Raw genomic sequence first — 14516 nt, forward strand, 5'->3', positions numbered from 1 at the left:
GGCATACACGAACTGCAGGACAATCTTTTGCATCTCTTCAGACTGAATGGTCAATTTTTAGTGACTTTATTAGTTACAACTAACTCTATGAACATTATGTTTCCTAGCTGAATCCTTTGGAAACCAATAAGAAAATTAACAAAGGGCATATTTTTTCCACATTGTCTTTATGCAAAATGCATTGAGCTGAAGTATTTTAGTATGTACATACTTGCCAATTCCTAAGAAAAGAAAGACTGGTCCAAACAGTTTTTCTTTCTCTGTTTCTGTCACTGTTTTTCAGTTTCTATAAGGAATTCGGACCTCTGAAGACATGAATAGATGCAAAGCATGTTCCCGTATCCCACAGGTAAGCCTTGAAACTCTCAGCTTGTAGACCATAAATCAGCTATGGTTTCCCTCTAAAATAGTCCCCATATGTACTGCGATTGTAGCATCTTTCCAAGGTTGTTGTTAACTGTAAGTTAGGTTAGGTATTTATAATGATAGTACTGGAGTTCACAAAGCATGTCAAGGTGTAATGCTGAAAGTATTTTGGCGTTGTTAAATGCTGTAAATGTGGCTGGGTGCTTTAGGGTTGTTTTTTCTCTCTGTTATCTCTGAAAGGTTTTCTTACAAGTTATCACACTGAACAAAAATATAAACAACACATTTGTTCTTGTTCCCATTTGTCGTGAGCTGGACTCAAAGAACTGAAAAACGTTTCTACATACACAAAAGGTAATTTTCCACAAATATTGTTGACAAATCTGACCAAATCCACCCATTTTTATTCAAATTTTCAAGAACTGAATGAAAACACTAGAAATTCGAAAAGGGGCTCAAAATTCGCCACAAGGTTTTTACGCTTGGAGGGGGGTGGATTTTGAAGTGTATCGAAAAAACGGAAAATGCGAATTTTGGCTATAATTGATGAAAAGACCGGATACACATCGCACGTTTTGACTGGATATTACGTCACACGTACATTTGTAATCACAAAGCAATGGAGGACGATAAAGTAAATGTATGTTTGGGGGCAGGGGGGACAAAACAGAAATAGTTTTGGAATTAATTATAGAAGCAAATATTAATGCAATTTTAAATGGAAAACAGCAAAGAAACGCTACGATTTATCAAGAATTACAAAAGCAGACTCATATGACGTCATTGCACGGTGCAGTAACTTCCCGGTCTTCTTCTTCTTCTTTTAAGTTACTGGTGGATCACATCTATGATGTATACCGCCACCTACAGCGGCAGAGTCCCCTCTCAATATTCGCAAAAGAAGAACAGACGGAAACGGGCATAAGTCGCATGTCCGTTTTGCGCATTTTCAGTAAATTCGCTTAAAAAATTGGATGGAAACCTGACTTGAGTTAGTGATCATTTCTCCGTTGTCAGTATAATCTATCCCACCTCACAGCTGTGGCATATCAAGATGCTAATTAGACAGCATGATTTTTGCACAGTTGTGCCTCGACTGCACTTTTTGCTCAAGTTTGGGTTCAAGGCAAGCCCTGTCTGACTTCAGCACATGCATCTCCAAACTCACATACGCTAGTACAGTGGTTCTCAACCGCGGTCCTCGAGTACCCCTATCCAGTCTGCAACACAGGTGTTTCAAACGATCAGGTAATTAGCAAGATCTGCATGAAGCCTGACAACGATCCTCAGCTGTGTTGGCTGGGGAGACATGGAAAACAGGCTGGATAGGGGTACCCAAGGAACGGGGTTGAGAACCAGTGTGCTATTGAATATCTGGACCACGGCCAATCAGACGGTGGCCACACCCTTCACTTTCACTGATTGGTTCAGACTAGGGACGCACCGAAATGAAAATTTTTGGCCAAAGCCGAAAATGAAAAATGATTGGCCGAAAACCGTAACGCAGAGAGAGAGAGAGAGAGAGAGAGAGAGAGAGAAAAAAAAAGCAAACTTTTACTATTATTGCATTCATTAGAATTAATTAAAATTATAATCCTATTATAAAATATTTTTTTAGCACTGGCATTTTAACAAAGCACAATATAAATTGAAATGTGCCCACATCGCAGACATGTTGGCTAATGGTACATTAAACACCAAACGAGGGTTGAGCATTTTCTGGCGGTGCGATTGCACTTTATAGTCAATGTAGTTCGCACAGGCTGGCATGGATGCGTGCGGCGGTACAAGATGTGGCGCACTTAAAATCCATACATTTACATATTCACCAGTGTTTAAAAATAAATAAATACATTTGTTCGCACCAGCTAATTGGCTTCGGGAACGGACTGCAAAGCCACACACAGCGTCCTGTACAGGTCTGTAGCAACCCGGAGATGGCGTTTAGTGTTTCTCTGTTTAAAACTGTTGATGGCAATAGTGCTAACATTAGCTAAAGTATTTAGCACGGCCACCGGGATGCCGGTGAAAAAGTGGAAGCGTTCGAGGTGCTCTTATAAAGGGAAGGCGCTGCAGGAGAAAGAGTGACTCACCTATACTGCAATACACGGCAGTTCTGTCTTTTTTTCGACCCTCTTAAAAAACAACTCCCCTCTCTGGTGTGCGCAACGACCCCGGGAGCTGCTGCAACCGACAGGTGCAAACTCACACGGTAAAAAGGCAGCGAGAAGAGAGGCGGACACTCCCCCCCGCGTTCAAACAGACGCTTGCTTGCAGCGTATTTTTTTGTTTTTTTGTGCTTGCGTCATCACAACATCCTATTTTGGCCATATTCTTTCGGCTTTAATTGTATTTCGGCTGAATGCCAAAAATTGCTATTTTGGCCATTGCCACAATTTTCGGTGGCCGAATATTGGGTACATCACTAGTTCAGACTATTATGTGTGCAATGTATACTGTAGTTGATCCAAATGGAGGCTTTCGTTGTTGCATAGACTTCCTCCACCACCCCTTGAAAGGCTGGTCGCACCTGTGCAACCTCAGATTTATTTATTTATTTATTTATAGTCGCACTTTAGGACCCTGGAAGCTCCAAAATTGCACTGCTGAAATGACATTCTTGCACTTTTAGCAGATTCAGTCCTGGGTGCGCCTGGTTAGCAGATCAGCTTCTACATCTTGCTAACATCAGTAAATCAGGCTGTCATGTGAGGACACCACAGAGGAAGCCATTGCTGTCCAAAACACAAAAGCAAATTCATTGTTGCATCTTTGAACTTGGTGAAATAGCACCTTGATGTTCCTAACACTACTTACCAAATAATATACTTTATATATTCTGTGTTCAAACTCTTAATATCGTAATATAAGATGTATGTGCACAGGACATTCATTCAAACAACGACCTTTTTTCTCTGTCGTGTCTAGACAAGCCCTGGGGGGAAAGTTGAGGATGTTTGTTTTTCACCCAGTTACAACTGTGGGTCAGTGAGCAGGTATAGGTGCTTACAGCCCTTGGTGACCTCACAGAATATTTTTATTTTTTATTTTACATATAACTGGCACTCCGGATGGAATCATCTTTAATTTCTCTTTTTGGGATAAAGACATCCCAGACAAAGTTACTGTTTGTTCTAAAGCTAATAATAATGGTGGTGGTGGTGGTGGTAGACAATAAAAACTATGTTTTATTGGTAAGTCTTTCAACTTGTTGACTCAAACAGCATGATCCAGTTTGTATTATTCAGTGACAGATTCCGCCAGCTTTCTGTTAAACAGCTGTGTTGACTGTCTCATGCATGGGAACCCTTAATCACTAGGCTGACTGTACAACTGTGGTAAGCCCGGCTGCCATATCATCACACAAAACACAACCTTTTTAACTTTGATCATACGGACCTGTAAATGACTATAGATCCGTCTTCCAAGGCCTCAGGTTCTCCACTAAGCTTTATTTGCCTAATGAATGGTTTGGGATGTTTATACAGCTCTGTCTTGTCTGAAATTGCCTCAGGCAATGTTGACAATCACTGTGTTTGCTTCATTAAACCTTTCAGCTGCAATGGCTTTATGATGAGGTTTGCTTTTAAGTTTATCTGTTGATGGTGTGTTGTTTTTTTTAGGAGACAGACAGCAGAAAAGAAGGAAATGAGAACTTGGATAGTTTAATGTAGTTTGCGAGCTACAGTTCGCTTTGAGGTATATTTCAGTCTGAGAAGGGGGCAGTGTCTTCTTAAACATCCTAAACATGTCATCTCCTATTGGAGGCACTTTCTGAAGTCATGGTGACGAAGCTCTCAAATCGAATATTTTTCATTATTTTGTAGTCATTGCCTACATTCAAATGCTGCCCCGGCTGGGCTATTAAGAATTTCTAAGTCACAGCCACCAAAAATGTCTCAAAAGTGCATTATTTTATTTTTTCAGAACTGAATTTTTATCACCCAAACAATGTGGTAGAACAAGATGTTTTGATGACGCAAGAAAACGCAACCAGCACATGTTCAACTGCAACTTGTCTCTAACTTCAGCTAGCCCGATCGCTTCAAGCCAAGCTGCTCTATATAATAAATAGAATTTTGAATCATTACTGCTACGTGTCGCCGAAAAATAAAACTGCACTTCTTCACGTGTACATTGTGCCCACTCGTATGAGCACAACTTTATTACTGAAGACTCAGCACAGAGTCTGGGATCGTCATAACCAATTAGCCGTGTTTACAGAGGTAAGAAAAGTTTTATACGGCCGTGAATGCTGTTGGCATAGTATTGTTCACATTCCGTTAGCATGCAGTAGCTAAAATAGGCTATCGCCACCGAAGAAAATGAGGCGACATTTACTCTGACTGGAACACCATGAGAAGGCAGATGACATCGCTTTCACAGACAGAGGGCAGGAAACTCGAACCTGAATCCAGTCTGAAAACGATTAGACAGATGTTTGCAGGAGTACCCATTGTGAACAGCTAAGGTGTTAATTTGCTAATGAGAAGATGTTTGAGTCATAAATGGTCAAATAAAAAGGCTATTGTAAAGATATTTTTGGGCAAAATCCTACATATAGTAAGTAGCTTTTGTAGATTAATACCAGCAGTAGAAGGACCACGGACTAGAACAACAGCTGAAACAATGATAATTGATTTTTCACCATATTTTTATGTCCAATAATAGTGTCAACTGCCAATAGTCAACTGTATTTTTATTCATTATACAATTTTTAGGACAGCACAGCACACACCAACACTTAATGGCACTACTGTTATTGTTGTGCACTTGTTTTTAGCATTTTTTAAATCTAGCTCTGTCGTAGCAGCTAACTAGCGGTAAGCTAACCTGGGAGGGTTCATCTCTCTGGCCCAGTGGTAATATTCTTGACATGATTTTGAAAATGGGGAAATTCAGATACATTTTTATGGCTGCGAATTTCTATAGGTTTTGTTTTGTGATTATACAGTATGAGAGCCAGTACTTGTTCTTACAGGGCCAGTGGGCCACCTCAACTACGGTAGGTTTGTTGTGGCTCAATAGAAGACTCAGACCTTGGTGCAGTGTTAAAAGGCCCAAAAAGACTCCTAAGTGGGGCAACATCGGCACCCCTTGAGCAATTTTGGTTTTCAGCTGTTTTCTTCAGCTGGGCCCCATGTATAACCGTTTTTGCTAACCTCAGTCGAGATTGATCTTGAGATTGAAGTCTGATGTGTCTTTCCTTCTTTCCTCTTCCCCTGTGGATTCCAGCCTGTTTTCGATGTTGTCTGTTATTTTTTGTACAGGGTGTCAAATTCACACCCACTTTCTCTTCATCATATCTCTGCTGTTAAACTTATGGTCGGTTCTTTCCACTTGATTGTTTTGGTTATGCGATCAAGCCATCTGTACTCGTGACTGCTACTGTCTTTATGTTGTTCTTTAGAAACTGCATATTGAGTTTATAATGTGGTTTGTCTGTTGGGATGAGCAATGATCTCATTTGACCTTTGTAGTTGCTGCTAATAGCTGATGTTTGGAGGTAAACATGGATTCTGAGGTATTCATAACCTTTTATACTTAAGTCCCGCATTGTCTAGTTTTGTGAGTCCTTTTGAGCTTTTGTGTTCTGATTTCCGCTGGTAGTCTCTCATGCAAACAACTCTCAAAAGGGAGAGTCTTTTCCACTTTTCGAAAGGTTGTTTTTTATTTTCCTGGGCCTATCTTTTTGAAGTCTTCTGGTCTGTCTGCTCATTATTCAGTCATCACACTCCCTCTCTCTTGGCTTTCAGTTTAAGCCAATACTGCCATTTGATATACAGTACTGTATGTCCCTGTTTCGGGCCAGTAGTGTATTGGACACCAGGGGAAAGAAAGACCCTGCTGTCTTGTCAGCATCTCTGACCCTTTTTGTCACAATAGGTCCCTTTCCCCCCACTCATTTCACTGCCAAGCTGGGAAGAGTAAATATTTATCAGCCCCCACAACAATGGCCATCTCAGAGGGGAAAGAGACTTTGACCACCGCACATTCAAAGCTGGTGTTGGGTCAGGACCTAAAGATGGTTTGTTATCAGGTTCAGATGAAGCTTCTCAATCATTCTCCCTCCAAACTTTAGATATATAAATAATAGGAATATGAGGAGTTGGACACATAACAGGGCTCTACTGTACAGCTTGTGCTGGTGAAAAATGTATCCAGTCACACGGCGCGAGTACATGTTTAAATGAGTAGTGCAACGGCTCATCTTTGAGCCGTGATCCGTATGCATCAAGCGCCTCAGGTCTAGTCATACATAGTCCGCTGAACACGCTGCGGAGGCCAACTTCAAAATAAAAGCCTTCCAAGTAATACACTGACATCGATGTAATTGCTTTGTTGTTTGTATTTTGAAATTGACCCATGCAGCGCATGGAAGGTGTCGCGGCTCAAAGGCGGCCAACTTGACTTGTCCTCATGCAACTCTCAACATCAACACATCACCTCAAAACTTTATTTAATTGCCAATTAAGGACGCTAATAAAGTTAGTCTGTCATTGTATAATACGACACAAGTCTCCGGCGTTAGCAATTAGCCGCTATAAATTATTATTATTATTATTATTTTTTTTAATCAATTGTGTAGTTAAAACTTAATTAAAAATAGTTTTTGGTCAATTCATGTAGGTGCAAAAGTAAGTGAACCGTGAGCTGCATAGCTTAAAACAAGCAGTCAAGTAGGATCAGATAGGACAAATTGGTAGCTAAACTAACCACTGAAATGGACCAATGAAATGAGAGATTTAGCAAAAATATATTGTGCATCACTGACTGAAACAGAGACAAAACCACATCACTTTAGTCTTACCCAGGTGAACCCATACAGGTCAGTCATGCTGAGAGGAAGAGAAATCTCAGGGGAACTCAGGAAGTGGGTAGTGACAGCACATCTGTCTGGGGAAAGCTATGAAGTCATCTAAAAAAAAAAATATATCTTCATCATTCCACTGTGAAGCAGATCATCTGCAACTAGAGAACACTGAATATTACTACAATCCTGCCTAGAAGTGGACGACCTTCTAAAATATCCACAAGAACCACAAGAAAAATGATAATTCATGTATAAAGCCAACTCGAACATCACATCAAGGGATTTGCAGACCCCTTTTGCTGCATCTGGGACACGTGCATGCTTCAACAATCAGAAGAAAAGTCAATTGACAAGGCTTTCATGGAAGGCTTGCTAGGTAGAAGCCTCTGCTCACAAAAAAAGATCAAAGCTGCCCATCTCAACTTTGCCAGCGAGTACCTGGACAAATCTGAAGCTTTTTGGAAGTCCCTTCTGTGGACAGATGAGTCCAAAATTTAACTGTTTGGTCACAACTAAAACAGTCATGTTTGGTGAAAAGTCAACACTGCATACCAGCAAAAGAACCTTCTCCCTACAGTGAAGCAGGGTGGTGAGAATGTTAAGTTCTGGGCTGGCTTTTCATCTTCAGGACCTGGACAACTCCACATAGTCCAGGGAATTATGAATTCAGAGGAATATTGTGAAATCCTGGAACATAACCTGAAGCCGTCCTTTGTGAAGTTACAGCCTGGTAGAAGATGGATCATGCAACATGACAATAATCCAAAGCATTCCAGCATTACACCCAAGGAATGGCTGAAGAACAACAAGATTCATGTTCTGATGTGCCCAGTCAAAATCCTGACTTAAATTCTTTCAAAATACTGTGGCGGGACCTGAAGCGGGCAGTTTATGCTAGACGCCCATCCAACCTCTCTCAAATGGCTGCATTTTGCAAGGAAGAGTGACAAAAATTCCCCAAAAGGAGATGTGAAAGACTGATAAATCACTAAAGAAAGTGTTTGGATGAAGTTCTCATTGTAAAAGGAGGTGCAATGTCCGATTAAGTGAGAAGCTCACATGTTTTTGCACCCATAAAATCTGAGTTTTTCTTAAATCAACAACTTTTGTTCAAAAATGAATGACAATATTATCATTATTTTTGTTCAAGTCCATTATTTTCAATGTCAGCATTGTAGATTGGGGTATGACTAAACATTTAATGAGGTTATTTTAATATTTTGTACAAAAAATCTGACCATGCCTGCATGGTTCCCAAACTTTTGAGCAGCACTATATATATATATATATATATTAGGGGTGTAAATTGCCTTGTACCTTGCGATTCGATCTGTATCACAATTCATGTCACGATTCGATTCAATATCGAATAATCCCGATACGAAGTCAATTACTGCGATTGTTTTTGTTTTTAACTCAAATTTAGAAAATACTAATCAGTAAACTTATACATGTACACTGTAAGATTTGTATGAAAATGTACTTCAGCCTTATAACTGTGAGCCACTGTATTTAACAAAACACGTTGCAATCTGTTTAATGTTTGAACAGCATTGAAATAAAAATGTAAGGCTTAATGTTCCATTAATATACCATTCTTTCATACTTAAAGTGTGAACCCTAAGTAAGACGTTTTGTTGAATATTTCCATCAAAAATGTATGTTTAACTCTTTGACTGCCAGACGTTTTCAGAAAAGGGATGCCGCCAGTGCCAGCCGATTTAAGCATTTTGACTGATTTTCAAGGTCCACAGAAAATGTTCTGTTTGGACTATGGAAACACACGTACTACCAAATGAAAGATTGGACTTTCATCTTTCATCAGAAAAAAAGAGTTTGTTTCTACCTTATTCCGTTCTTTAGTAATCAACAATAGAAAATGGTTAGTTTGACCCAATTTCGCCTGTGTTGGACCAAAATACGGAGAAATCAAGCTTTTAGTGAAACGATATTATTTCATGCATTCTAGTGAATTTGACACTTCTTTTTGTCCATGAATGATGCCACAAACACCTAAATAGTGCTTTACTTCTATAAAACACTACCACCAAGAATGAAAAAGTGTTTTTTGATAGCAAAATACGTTTATTTACATTCAACAGTGTAACAATTTGACAACAATTTGGCAAACTATTTACAAATGTGTGCAACTGTGGTGCTATTTACAAATATGTGGATGTTTCAACGACAGTTTTTCTTTTTGTAACACTCTCCTGCGTGCAAAGAGACGCAACAGCATTTGCACAACAGATTGCCTCTTCGCGTGCGCCACTTTCTTGCCGGCCGTTTTTTTCCGGGGAATAGCAAGTATATACTGCAGTGTGTCATCAAGTCTAATATCAGGATCATGCTACGGTTACGTTACGGTTTCGTTACGTCTCGCTTCCCCGTGTCCTTCAGTTGCTATACCGGGTGATAGGAGATGTTCTGATCCATTTTATCCACTCCATTCATGGTGGCATCGTAGTCCAGAAACAGTGTCTTCTCCGTGATCAGACTGTACCCGCTCCTCCGATGAATATGCATTGGACTCGGGGTACTCTTCATTGTCCGATCGAATGTCCGCTTGTGCAGCTCCGCGTTTTCCGGCCTTAGCAGCGCTAGCCGCGCTAAGCCGGTGAGGCTTACTACGTGTTCATAACAGTCACGCCAAAGCTTCCAACTTTGGCGTAGAGCTCGGAGTCCTCCTCATCATCATCATCAATCTGCATTGGTCGATGCCAACTCTCCATCGCCCGATCGAATGTCCGATTGTGTAGAAGTACCCGGCCGGCTATTGTGCGCGTTTTCCGGCCTTAGCAGCGCTAGCCGCGCTAGCCGCACTTACCGGTGAGGCTTATTACGTGTTCATAACAGTCACGCCAAAGCTTCCAACTTTGGCGTAGAGCTCGTTGTCATCATCATCGTTGACATCAATGCGCTTTTTAGTATTGATTGATGCTTTCCGTCTTTGAAAAAAATGCTCAAGCGTGAGCTGCTTGCAACCGGTTGCTTGGTCAGCCATTGTGGCTTCATCAGCCATTGTCTCCTCAACACTCTAGCTCCGCCTCACGTCTTCTACTGACGCCCACGGTGGGCGGCCCATCCAACCTTGTGCAAAGAGAGTCATCGCTGCCCTCTAGGGGCCAAAACGAGTCTTTGACTAATCAGATCTGCCTGATACTTTCAGCACAGCTGCCCAAGGCTTTCCTGCACCCGTTTTTGAAAAAAAAACAAAAAAACATAGGGGACGTCTTTTAACGTCCTCGGCGCCCTTCCCTAGGTTTATGCTAAACGTTTTATAACGTTTATGGCAGTCAAAGAGTTAAAAATCGATGTGCTCATGTACTCCTGGTTGGGAAAACACTGCATCGGATGACGTAATCCAAAATAGTGTTAAGGGCCAGATTTGACTGATACTAGGCAGGCTAAGAGCTGGCCCCTCTGCATTGGACAAACTAATGTTCACAAAAGCAAAGCCTTTTTCAATTTCTTTTAAAGTAATATAAAATAATTGACAAATCTTGTTAGTCAAATATTTTGCAGCTTTCAATCTTTTTTGTTGTCAGATTTTACGTCATCTGAAACTACGCTATGCAAATTGAGACTATACATTAAGAAATACGGTCATGCCGTATCTCCCCCAAAAAGGGTGTGCCCAAAACCCATGTGGTGCGAATAATGAGAAACATTTGCACCAGGAACCCATAAAAAAAAAAATCCACAAAAAGTAAGCATGCAATTTCCCCCCCGCATTTGTTACTTTATTTGTAACCGTTAATGTTTTGCTGAAATGAAGAAAAAAAAATGCATATAGGTTGTGTGAATGTTTGATCATTTGTTTCAAACTCCTAACAAGTCGGATTTCACCTACTATCTCTGAATGACGCCAAGCGAAGCCAAGATGAATGTGGATTTGGGAAGTCATAGTAGTATAGATAGACGACACCAGAGATTATCACTAACTTTGGCTCTTAAAACTAAACACATCTGTCACCTTCCTGACTAATATGTAATCCAACATTAAAAAGATATGGAGCCAAATGGGGGAAATCCAGTTTTTTTGTTTTGTTTGTTTGTTTGTTTTCCCTCTTCCCTGGTTGTGGATGGATAATAGTTTAGTTTAATATCTTTAAAAAATTAGTCTTGGATTCTTGACTCAAGAGTCTGAAGTTTAATTACTGGGCGAGGAGTCAAAATGATTCAATAGCAGCCGAGCCCATTTTCTTACAATGCTATTATTGCTGATTATCTGCAATCTAACATGAACAGAAAAGTACTATTACTGTACATGCACTTTATGTTTTTCTTTTTACTTTGTGAAGCTGTACAATGGTGAAAACAGCTTGCTTGGCAGATGCTTGTGAATCTTGCCATCAGATTCCTGGAAGTTATATAATACAATGGCCATCTCCCCACTTTAGAAATAACACAGCACAGGTACCCTTGAAATGTCCAACAAATCCTTGATTTAAAAACCACAAAGTGATGTGATGGTTTTTACCAGCTGCACACAATACTGCATTGTATAACAGCTCTTGGATCGTATGTAGCCCCATGCACATTTGCAGTGGTTACAACACAATGTGGGATTTCTTTTTGTATACCAAGTCACTGGAAACATCAATTTTAATGTCAGCTCTGCAATTCTGACAGTTTTTCTATTCAAAAGTTGGAACAGCACCAACCTCAAAAGTGCAGATATCACTGGTGTGCACCGCTGCTTCTATCATTATTATGCGCTTCAGGGGAGGCTCTAAGACCCAAAGCATGATGTAATTCCTTAAGCCTGTCACGAATAATTTCCCTCTCAATTTTAATGACTCCTAAGATTAATGCCAGACCATAACTGCCCCCCACCCAACCATTTTCAGAATTTTTTTCTCCCCTCGCCTTCTTTTATTGCCATTTTGCACTATAGATAAATATTATGTACATAGACAACTAACAAAGTCAACTTTGGCAAAAGGCAATTAAAATACTTTGCACCATTTTATTGCTTGAGCATTATGGTTTCACTCAAAGGTGCCAATAACTTTTTCCCATGGCATGCATATGCAAGGTCATGTTTCCATGGCTCAGAGACTGCCTGGATTTGAGTCGAAGGAAGTCATACTTACTGCACAAAAGAAACCCAAACTATTGCATTGAATTGATTAAAACCATACTTTTAAATTGCATATCAAGACTTTAATTTGAAATGTGTTGAGCTTTTTACATGTTGAAGTAGCACCCATGCTATTGGATTGGCAATTCCTTGTGTGTGTGCGTGTGTGTGTGTGCGTGTGTGTGTGTGCGTGTGTGTGTGTGTGTGTGTGCGTGCGTGCGTGCGTGTGTGCGTGCGTGCGTGCGTGCATGCATAAATAAATAATTACACTCGAAAAGAAAAAGGGCTGACGGGATGAAGCCAAAGGACATACAATTACAATTAGCGAGCAGAATATAGTGTGTCTCAATTTAATGGAATCAAAATACTTTCCTTTCTTACCAAAAGTTCTCAAGTAAAAGTACAATCATGATGCATTGGAAATATTTTAACAAGTCCTATTTATATAAAAAGCTACTTGAGTAAAAATAACAGACTAATTGTAGCTCGTTACCACCCAGCTCTGTTTTAGAATGAAACAAATGAAGAAAAGCAGTTTCATCTGACTGACTTGTTTTACTGAGCTTGCCCTGTTCTGTCTTGTGGTGGTTAACAACAACCCTTAATGTAAAACAGTCCTAAGTTAAAACTAAGGAAAAAACATGCAGTCAACATCCTGTGAAGTCAATTTGTATTAGAACTCATACTCACTCATTCATTCTATAGAGGTTATCACACTCCTCAGCCTCCCTGGTAAGGTCTATTCAGGGGTGATGGAGAGGACGGTCCGTCGGGTAGTCGAACCTCGGATTCAGGAGGAGCAGTGTGGTTTCCGTCCCGCCGTGGACCAGCTCTACACCCTCGGCAGGGTCCTCAAGGGTGCATGGGAGTTGGCCCAACCAGTCTACATGTGTTTTGTTTGACCGTGTCCCTTGGGGAGTCTTGTGAGGGGTACTTCGGGAGTACGGGGTACCGAGCCCTTTGATACGGGCTGTTCGGTCCCTGTACGACCAGTGTCAGAGTTTGGTCCGCAGTGCCGGCAGTAAGTCAGATTCGTTTCCAGTGAGGGTTGGACTCCCCTTTATCATCGATTCTGTTCATAACTTTTATGGACATAATTTCTAGATGCAGCCGAGGCGTTGAGGGGGTCCAGTTTGAAGGCCTCAGCATTGCATCTCAGCTTTTTGCAGTTGATGTGGTGCTGTTGGCTTGATCAGGCTATGATCTCCAACTCTCACTGGGGCGGTTTGCATTTGGGATGAAGATCAGCACCTCCAAATCCAAGACCATGGTCCTCAGTTGGAAAAGGGTGGTGTGCCTTCTCCGGGTCAGGAGATCCTGCCTCAAGTGGAGGAGTTCAAGTATCTCGGGGTCTTGTTCACGAGTGAGGGCTGGATGGAGCGGGAGATCGACAGGCGGATCAGTGCAGCTGCAGTGATGCGGACTTTGTATCGGTCCGTTGTGGTGGAAAAGGAGCGGAGTCGAAAGGCGAAGCTCTCGATTTACCGGTCGATCTACGTTCCTACCTTCACCTATGACCCACAGCTCGTGAGAGAAAGTACAAGATCCCGGATACAAGCGGCCGGAATGAGTTTCCTCCGCACGGTGTCTGGGCTCTCCCTTAGAGATAGGGTGAGAAGCTGGGTTATCTAGGAGGGACTCTGAGTAGAGCCGCTGCTCTTCCACGTTGAGAGGAGCCAGTTGTCTCAGGACACGCTGGAGAAACTATGTCTCTCAGCTGGCCTGGGAACGCCTTGGGATCCCGCTGGAGGAGCTGGTTGAAGTGGCTGGGGAAAGAGAAGTCTAGGCTCGGACCTCGGATAAGCGGTAGAAGATGGGGATGGATGGATGGAACTCATTCACTCCCAGCTATTTTTAATGGATTTTGACTGATTTTGCAAGGTCCACAGAATATTGTGTTCTATTGCAATAAAAACACGGAAGAGTATATTTGTATCTGTTTTGATTTTGCAGCAAATAGCATTAGAATATAGCTAAGTTTCATCATTATTCATAAACCTGTTGAAAACACTGGTGAAAAGAGCTTGTTGCAACATGCTCTAGCATAAAAACATTAAAAACGTATCAATACATTTTTGGGCTACGTTTTGGGGTTTGAATGAGATAAGATTATCTGTCAATGATGGGCAGACCCTTAGACAACACGTGACGAGTGGTGAAGAAAAACTTGAAGTGACCATCAAGTCATGGAGAAAGGCCTTGTTTTGTTTTATAGCTGTAAAATGTGGCAAGACCTTGGTCACTATTTCT

The 14516-nt window shown here is 41.1% G+C and overlaps 1 protein-coding gene across 2 annotated transcripts in view; it reads left to right on the forward strand.

Moving 5' to 3' along the window:
• disp1 (dispatched homolog 1 (Drosophila)) overlaps positions 1-14516 on the forward strand; it is a 72108-nt gene that overhangs the window by 11552 nt on the left and 46040 nt on the right. The window contains exon 3 of one of the 2 annotated variants that reach the window (XM_086060702.1): positions 284-349. The exons of the other annotated variant lie outside the window; for it this stretch is intronic. The gene's annotated coding sequence lies outside the window, so the exon portion shown is untranslated. The remainder of the gene's footprint in view (positions 1-283; positions 350-14516) is intronic. 2 annotated transcript variants of the gene reach the window in all.

Source organism: Leptonotus elevatus, chromosome 18 (genome assembly GCF_054856555.1).
Source record: "Leptonotus elevatus isolate MCC_2025b chromosome 18, RoL_Lele_1.0, whole genome shotgun sequence".
Classification (NCBI taxonomy): domain Eukaryota; kingdom Metazoa; phylum Chordata; class Actinopteri; order Syngnathiformes; family Syngnathidae; genus Leptonotus; species Leptonotus elevatus.